This window comes from Bactrocera latifrons, unplaced genomic scaffold, assembly GCF_001853355.1.
Source record: "Bactrocera latifrons isolate USDA-ARS-PBARC rearing strain unplaced genomic scaffold, ASM185335v1 scaffold_15, whole genome shotgun sequence".
Taxonomy (NCBI): domain Eukaryota; kingdom Metazoa; phylum Arthropoda; class Insecta; order Diptera; family Tephritidae; genus Bactrocera; species Bactrocera latifrons.
The window spans coordinates 766,361-775,671 of record NW_017534963.1 but is presented as its reverse complement, the minus strand read 5'-3'; positions in this window follow the sequence as shown (position 1 = coordinate 775,671).

Here is a 9,311-nt window from a genome sequence, read left to right as displayed (position 1 = left end):
TGAGTCTATTTTGTAACCAGATAGCAGTTCAATCATCAAAGCTCTCTTTAGGCACAAAAGTCTTGGTCGAGAAGTAAATCTATCTTTCTGTTAAAAAATATTTCAAATTAGAATAGGAAGCTTGCAAAACATTTGAAAGTAGTCACCCTGTCTAACTAAATTGAAAGCGTCGAAAGCTCCTGGCAGAAACGTGCTTTCATCCGTTGAACTTTGAGCTTTTCTCACATACTTAAATGCATATAACGGTTCTACATGCATATTTACATACGTGTGATTACACCCATACACCTGTACATATAAATATGTAGCGCTCGTTTCAATTTCATAACAGCGCGCAAAACTTTGACAAGGCGACCGGTGTAAACAAAAATAATTAAAAGCAACAAGTGAGCATTTCGCCTTCGCAAGCAAAAACAAGAAAGAGCGTGAAAGCAGCTTTTTCATGGAAATAACAGAACACATAGATGCATACATAAATATGGGGAAATAAGGTAGACTGCCAATAAAATCAACGGCGCCGCTATTCCAATCATTTAGTTGTGAAACACAAGCGCCGGTAGCAGGAAGCACGTGAAAGTCAAAACGAAACGTAATTTTTTACCAAACAACAATGGAATCTCGATATCAAATGCTTAGCATTGCACTCATACTCTTCGGTGGACTGCTAGTAACGCCCACCGCAGCAGTTTATCCACGAGTTCTCGATATACAAATGGTGGCGCACAATCACACCGATCTGTCTGCGCTGCCGACGACGCAGAAAGACTACCGAAATTGTGACAGCACCTGCGAGGCGCTGAAATCACTTGAACTCGAATCGGATATTGTCCAACTGTCCAGCCTAACGGTGCATCCCGAATCGTTTTTCGACTTCGATTGGAATTTAATGGGTCTTTACGAAATCATTTTCACCATGATGCAGCTGAAATATCTGCGACAGCCGGTGATAATGTGAATTTGTGGTCAGAAAGTAAACAATAACAATAACAATAAGAAAAATATTCAAAGCGAATTATGCACTGTGATATTAAAGTTAAGTGGATTAAGCTATTTATACAGATGTAATTTTTAAGTAAAGTAAAGAAAAATAAAAAAATATTTTAACAAACAAAAAAATAAGGAGTGTATTTCATCATTTGTTATAATTAAGTTTTAGTGATAACGGCAACTACTATCATTACCACAATTACTCATTTGACGTCATACTTACCACAAACAACATATGTACATATGTATGTATATGCATACATCTGTTCAACCCTTCTTTGTGAATTCAAGATAATAGATATCATTTTGTGATAAGAAAAGAGACAGCTCAAGCGTTCTTAATATATACATACCTAGAAAATTGCTTAGTAATGAGACGGCAATTAGCAATCGATCGTCTGGCTTTTTTGCCAAAAAAAATACTATCAAAACTTTGTTAGTACAACCGGAGATTAACCCACTTAGAATGGTATGATTACGCGGAGTAAAGAAAAACTCAAATCTTAATTGGTTTAGATCAACCGACAGCGCTCAAAATTCGAAGAAGCATAGCGATTTCTAAAATTTAGTTAAGTTAAGTTAAGGTGAGATATAGGGGTATAAAACGCTAAACCTGGAGTTAATTAATAAGTACATATTTTGCTGGATGGAAAAATTGTAGAAAACTACAATGTAGAGACTTTTTCTGATAGCTATGTAAACAAAAAAACTACAGACCGAATCATGTCCAGCAAACTATAAATAATCTTATATTGTATAAAACAAAATAAAAGTCTTTAGCTTGTTTTTGACTCTAACAACTCAAACGGAGTTTTTGCCCTTTACTGGAAAATTACTTTTCATGTGGGTCTTAGCGGTCACACGAGCAACAAGAGTCCGGTAGCTCGAGTATTTGCCCTCTTATACAATATTTCAATTATATTGTGCATATTTGCATATCTTCTGCTTCCTTATTGGCGTAAACACCGCTTTCGCGGTTATAGCCTAGTTAACAACAACGCGCCAGTCGTTTCTCTTTCCACAATATGGCGCCAAATGGAGATTCCAAACGAAGCTATGTCCTTCTGCACCTGGCCTTTCCAACGTATGGATATCTTCTTCTTCCTCTGATTCCCACGGCGGGTACTGTGTGGAATACTTTCAGAGCAAAAGTTTTTTCGTTCATTCGGACGACATGACCCACCCAGCGTAGCCGCTGTCGTATGTATGTCTCATATAGCTCATCGTTCCATTGAATGCGATATTCGCCGTGACCAACGCGCGAACGACCATAAATCTTTCGCAGAAGCTTTCTTCTTGAAAATTCGCAACGTCGACTCATCAGTTGTTGTCATCTTCCATTCCTCTGCATCATATACCAGGACTAGAATAATGAGTGATTTATAGAGTTTAGTTTTTGTTCGTCCAGAGAGGACTTTACTTCTCAATTGCCTACAAAGTCCGCAGTAGCAGCTGTTGGCAAGAGATATCCTGCCTTGGATTTCGAAGCTGACATTGCTATTGTTGTTAATACTGTTTCTAAGATAAACGAAATTATCTACGGCTTCGAAGTTATGACTATCAACAGTGACATGGGAGCCTAGTCGCGAGTGCGACGACTGTTTGTTTGATGACAAGAGATATTAGGTATTGTCCTCGTTTACTACCTAACCCAATTGCTTTTTCATTGACGTACGCCAGCAGCTGTACACTTCTCTATTTAGTTCTACAACTCGAAATATTTTCTCTGAAAGTAGTTTGAAGAAGTCACACGAAAGGGTGTCGCCTTGCCTAAAACCTCGTATCGAACGGCTCGAGTAGGTCCTTGCCGATCCTTACAGAGCTTTTGGTATTGCTCAATGTCAGTTTACCCAGCCGTATTAGTGTTGCGGGAATACCAAATACAGACATAGGGGCAAATTGACGAAGATGTGGTGTGTGTCGATCCTCCTTTCGGTCTTTACCAAGACCAAGTTTATCGTACAAGTATTTGATGCAGATTGTTCGGTTTGTTTGGTAGCTATATGCTATAGTCAGCGGTTTCGCCAGATGAGCAGCTTCCTGGTGAAAAAGGACATAGATTCTCGCTTCTCGTTCTTCTCTCGCCTACAAAAAACAAAACAGTTTAGGCGGCGGTGTGTGAACCGGCACTTAAATAATTTAATTATTCGTTATATCTCGCCAATTAGTAGAAGTTAGCGATAATACGAGACATCAAGCAAATCCAAGCTACTTTACTCTATTTGATCTTTCCAACGTGGTGAAAGCCTCCATTAATAGCATGCAATTCGGCAACTAAATGTTTATATATGTATATTTGATTTCATTTACAGAACCGTTCATTGAGACCTGAGTACCTGTGTGTTTTGAATATGAGATGGTGTAGATATTTTGAAAGCGTATAATATGTCAACTTTGATCATTGAGAAAGAACTTTATTTTCTACTTATTTTCTAAATTGTCTACACAGCTACGACGTTGCCTGTTATGTGTGACCTGAAAGGCATGCACATTTTTTACCAGACCCATTCAATTCCCTCCTTTATTACTAATAAAAAATCAGACATGGGTTAATGGAAGAAATATTTAATCCGAATTGGTATTTTTCTGCTTTGAATGCATTTTTAGTATTACGAAGTACTTTTCACACAGTCGAATAAGATTTTTTAATATATAATATCACATCATCTGCTTACCATTGGAAGAAGATTCCGAAAAACTAAAAGCTGAAGTACGAAACAGCGCCAAAATAGTGAGGGAATAGCAAGTTCTGGTTTGTTTCGGATTTTCGACTTAAATAAAGTATCACAGTTATCGAAAATTTTGATCGGAGTCAGAGCCGCTTTAGAAATTCTTCCACTAAGACAGTGAATAAATCGACTTCAATTGAAATAGTTATAACCAAAATGTTTTAATATTTATACACACTTCACTACTACCTACCTCACATAGATAGATCGGTATCTACACATATTTTCGCAATTTTATGTTGAGAAAATTCTTAGAAATCGCTTGGCTAAAACCCTCGCTTTTCCGACAAATAATTATTTAACATCTAATGCTGTGTTTCGCGAGAATACGAAAGCTTGCTTAAAACAAGTTTATTTTATTATGAATCAGCAGATATAAGAGCCATTACCATTGAATTGCATATTTAATTGCTGGGGCGGTAGGGTTAGTGACGGCGCACAATACTTAACTCCATATAAAATATTTTGCAATAAGTAATTGTGTAAAAGTTTGTGCTTATTATAGCTTTTGTAGTGATTGTAGCGAAGTACTGTCTTTGGGAAAACCCATTTCCTATTTGTCAAACGTGAAATCTCCCAAGTAGAGTGCAATTGTTATTCGAGAAGGCAACAACTTAGATTTTTCGAACCCAAGTACGGTCGGCATACAAAATGTTAACAATTGTCACTGGTTCTCGGCATTAAGGGGCACACCTAATGTAGCAACCTAAAACATTACAATTTTTGGTAATTATTAGTAATTTTCATGACTGTATAGGTTATTTTATAGGTTAATTACAATAATAGTAATTTTTGTTATTATATAAGTTAGTTAGACCAGTTTTGATTCTTTGTGATACAGATGAAGCTCCATTTCGAATTTCATGAAAAGTAGTCATTCTTTATGATGTCTGCACTGCACGTGAAATGCAATAGACCTGTGGCTTCACTATCGATACCTCTGCCAGTGTTTCATATCGTCGAATGCTGCTTGGCTATCCACGTAGATGTTAACGCTGGAGAGACTCGCTTCGAGGCTTTCCCAATAGCAAAGGCCTCTGCTTGAAATATTGTATACTGCAGTGTTCCAGCAGCTTAAAAGGGTGTCTTAAGCTTAACTCCGGAAAGCATATCCCCACACCGATGAGGTTCTCCACCAAACCATATGTACATATATGTAAATGTCAATCTCAGCCATTTGAATGAACAATATATATTCTCTACAAAGTGAAGCGATAAATGCTGAATAAAAGACTAACATATTACAAGGCAATTTTTCATTCAGCCCCAAAATTACTGGACAAAAGTCACTCATACGCCATGCTAGCTGCATGTCCTTTAAACAATAAATAATTAATTTTGCTCATTTATTATTTATTTATACATAACAGTTATAACGAATATACTCTCGTGTATTGATAACATGGCAAAGCTGTTTACAAACGTGGCTTTTGCATTTCCATATTAAAAATTCTTAGTAAACAATCGCAAATTCATTTTCATTCATTATTGTTTTAGTTGTAGCGATAGTGAGCGTGAATGAACTTGCAAGTGCTGCTGCTAATTTGCAATGAAATTGTTTAAAAATGCATACACAAATTCATACTTACGTCATAAGTTTCCCCACATGAGTGCTCCAAACAAAGTCTAGTGCTAATTAAACACAATAACAAATTTACATACTTGTAGTAAGTATGTATGTGTGTGGGTCTGTTTACACTAGTATTCCTACACATGCATGCATGAAGTATACAAACAATTTCTTGCTTTGCTCTAAACCTTGTGTAGGCATGTTTGTCCAGTGCGAGCGATTGCTTGATATACATATGTATGTATGTAAATCTGGAAGTACGTATGTATGTATGTACGTCAACTGATCTTAATCGCCTAGCGTTTCTTTGTAACACCTTATAGCACGAGAGATGTACATATGTATTCTATAAAAATGCTCATGTAAAATAGATTAATTGATTTAGCCAGTCAGTCGGTACGTTCTGTTGCAGAGGTTTCTTTCCGCCATGAGAAAGCTGTTATTGCATACGCGCAGAGTCGGACCATTACCGCACCCACAAATTAGTGATAATACAATAACCGTTATAAAAAGTAACATAAATCACTCATTAATTAAGCAACAAGAAAAACTAAAACTGTTAAATTGGATTACGGCGATGAAAGGCATGTTTCATCAGTTTGAAATTTTCTGAAAAGTAGGCGTGGCCTGACTACCAAAGCAAATAGTATGAACACAAATAGTATTTTTGTGAAATCCGCTCCAAATATACTCAAAATCTAACTATACTTCATATTAGCCATTTTTTTTAAATCAAATTTGACCCGGACTGTCAAAAGTGTTTCGAGTAATTTAATGCAAATCTATATTATCGCGGATGGTCGAGTTGGATGAGGCAATATGATGAAATATGACCCGGACTGACAAAAATGCCTGACAACTAAACAAACAATGGAAAACAAATAGAAATCTTTCCATATATTATACTAGGCATTATTTAACAAATATACCATGTGATCAAATTTGACCCGGACTGACAAAAACTACACCCGTCGAATAATTTAATTGACATCTTTATTATCATGTATGGACAACTCGGATGAGGAAAGTTTTCGATGATTTCAGCATATACTTTGTGCCACTAAAATAATACTCTCGTAATACAGTAGAGTCCCCGAAACCCTTCTGCACCATTTTTGTTGCCTCCGTGGCCAAGATAACACACAAAATTTTACGCCACCTTTTATTAATTCCGTGCGCGTTTAAATGGACCAGTCCGGGTCAAATTTGATCAGATGATATATACAAATATTTGAAATATGAAATTTTTAAAAAAATATTTTATATATGTAAATATTTATAAAACATAAATTTCAAAAGATTTTTCGAGAAAAGTAACCCGGATTTACTTGTGATACTCTTACTTTCTCTATTAACTCAGAATACCTTGCAATTTTGTTTGCTTAGGACCAAACATTCGCTGCTTCATGGTCGAATTCCTTCAACCTCTTTGCGTCTCCCACTTTTGATCTACGCTTTATAATTAAGAATTCTTAGTTAATTTCAAACCCATTAATGGATCCATGGTGTTCCTTAAGAGCATAAAATTAAAAGAAGAAAACTCCCAAGTCGGGTGTTTCCCATACGCCAACTGAAATTCTTGCCTCTGCATAAATACGAAATATGAGTGAACAGAAGCTTCATGAGCATAAATGTATGTATGTGTAGATATGTACCCATACATATGTCATGTATATGGCAGTGAGCTTAAATTCACAGTAACATATATACGTACATAAGTACATTACATTACATTTTGAAAATACGAAAGCTTCATCAGCACGCAAGTATTACTTTCGCGCGTTCTCCGCCATAACTATAAATACGAATGCCGGCAATTGATATTTCTCATTTCGGCTAACATCATCATACCGGCTAAACAACAAACAGCATTTATTTGAAACGTTTATTTACCCAACAACAACGCGTAATGTCCAATACGTTCGGTGGATACTTCCCCGCAGCAATTGCCGGCATACTCTTCGTACTCTTCAGTTTACAATGTGATTATCCGACGCATCAATCGCAAATACGACCTGAGAGTGATCCTTATCGACTTAACTGTGGCGATGCTTCGATTTTGGATTTTGCACCAGAGTTCGATATGCCTATGGGCGCCTTCTTTCGCATGGCATTTGGCTAAGACTTGTTTTTTAATTTTTTAAATAATTACTGTTAGAAACTTAACTGTGATATAAAATTTTTAAGTATTGTATATATAACTCTATATACTTTCTGCTCCTTATAGTGTATAGAAAACTAATTCTAACAAATTTTTTAAATATATAGTATCAAATAAGAAATGAAGTTGAGGTACTCTAAAAACATTTATAAAGTTACTCCTTGAAGCTTTATGGATTCATGTGTGAAATCGGTATTCGTTCCATAAGATCTATTTCTTCTTTACTGGCGTAGACACCGCTTACGTGATTATAGCCGAGTTAACAACAGCGTGCCAGTCGTTTCCTTCTCCACCTGGTCCTTATAACGCAGTTAAGGTCTTTCTCTTGCTCTGCTTCCCCTGGCGCGTATTGCTTCAAATACTTTCAGAGTTGGTGTGCTTTCGTCCATTCGGACAACAGGACCTACCCAGTGTATCCGCGGCCTCTTAATTCGCTGAACTATGTCAATGTCGTCGTATATCTCATATAGCTCATCGTTCCATCGGATGCGATGTTTGCCGTGGCCAACACGCAAAGGACTATAAAGCTTCCACAGAACCTCTCGAAAACTCGCAACGTCGACTCATCAGTTGTTGTCATCCAAGTCTCTGCACCATATAGCAGAACGGGACTAATGAGTAACTTATAGAGTTTCGTTTTGGTTCGTCGAGAGAGTCTTTGCTTCGCAATTGCCTACTCAGTCCGAAGTAGCACCTGTCGGGCAATAGTTATCTTTTGCTTTGGATTTCCACGCTGACATTGTTAGTGGTGTTTATACTGGTTGCAAGATATACGAAATTATCTACAACTTCAAAGTTATGACTATAACCAGTGACGTGAGAGTCAAGTCGCGAGTGCGACGACTGTTTGTTCTATGACAGGAGATATTTTGTCTTGCCCTCATTCACTGCCAGACCCATTTGCTTTGCTTCCTTGTCCAGTCTGGAGAAAGCAAAAGTCGCCTTGTCTATTTAGCAACGTCCAATACCGATCAGAAACATTTCACACGTCCTTTTCTCCTCAAGAAGCTGCATTTTTGTCGGAACCAACGTCATCGGACCAATATATATAGGATATAGTTGCCATACAAACTGACTGATTGGACTCAAGTCTTTGTGTGGAAGCTTTTACAACAGGGGGAGCAGATTCTGCTGCCAAATCTGGTTCAGATTTTGTTAGCCAAAGGTTAATTTGAGGACACTCTCTGCGACCTAATACAAAGAGGTTTAATCCTGGGAAAGGGGTGGTGTAGTGGGGTTGAATTAAATATTGTACATGTTGATTATGCCGCCGATAATCACGTACGGAGCGGTGGCCTGGGCCTCAATAGCGTCGCAAATTTCGGTAGAGATCCAACTATCGAAGCTGCAACGGCTAGCCTGTGTCTGCATAACGGGCGCAATGCGCACTTGTCCAACGGCAGCACTGGGCCTGCTTGAACTCACACCGCTTCATTTAGTGTTCAGTCAAGTAGCCAAGCACACACTTCTTTCTGCAAATAACGGCAGAGGGGTGTGGCAAAGGCAAGGTAAACTCGTCCCAGAGGATGGAAGAGATAAGTGGCAATATACCATTAGCCCTCCTCCCGAAGAACAGCATTACCAAAACAGTTAACTTCACAAAGAAACTTAGGGTTACCCTCGGCAGCAAGGATGAGTGGAACGACTCCACTCTCGAACTGATGCTGAGGAATAGTACGTTGAGGTGGTACACCGACGGCTCGAAAATATTGGACCGATATTGGGTTATCCGCGCAATGCGATATTTGCTTAGCGATAGTCAGGTGGCACTATAAGCGATCTCCTCCTACGAGATTAAATCGCTACTAGTGCGAGAGTGTCGAGAACGGCTGAACAGCCTAGCGGAACGGAACCAGGTGCACCT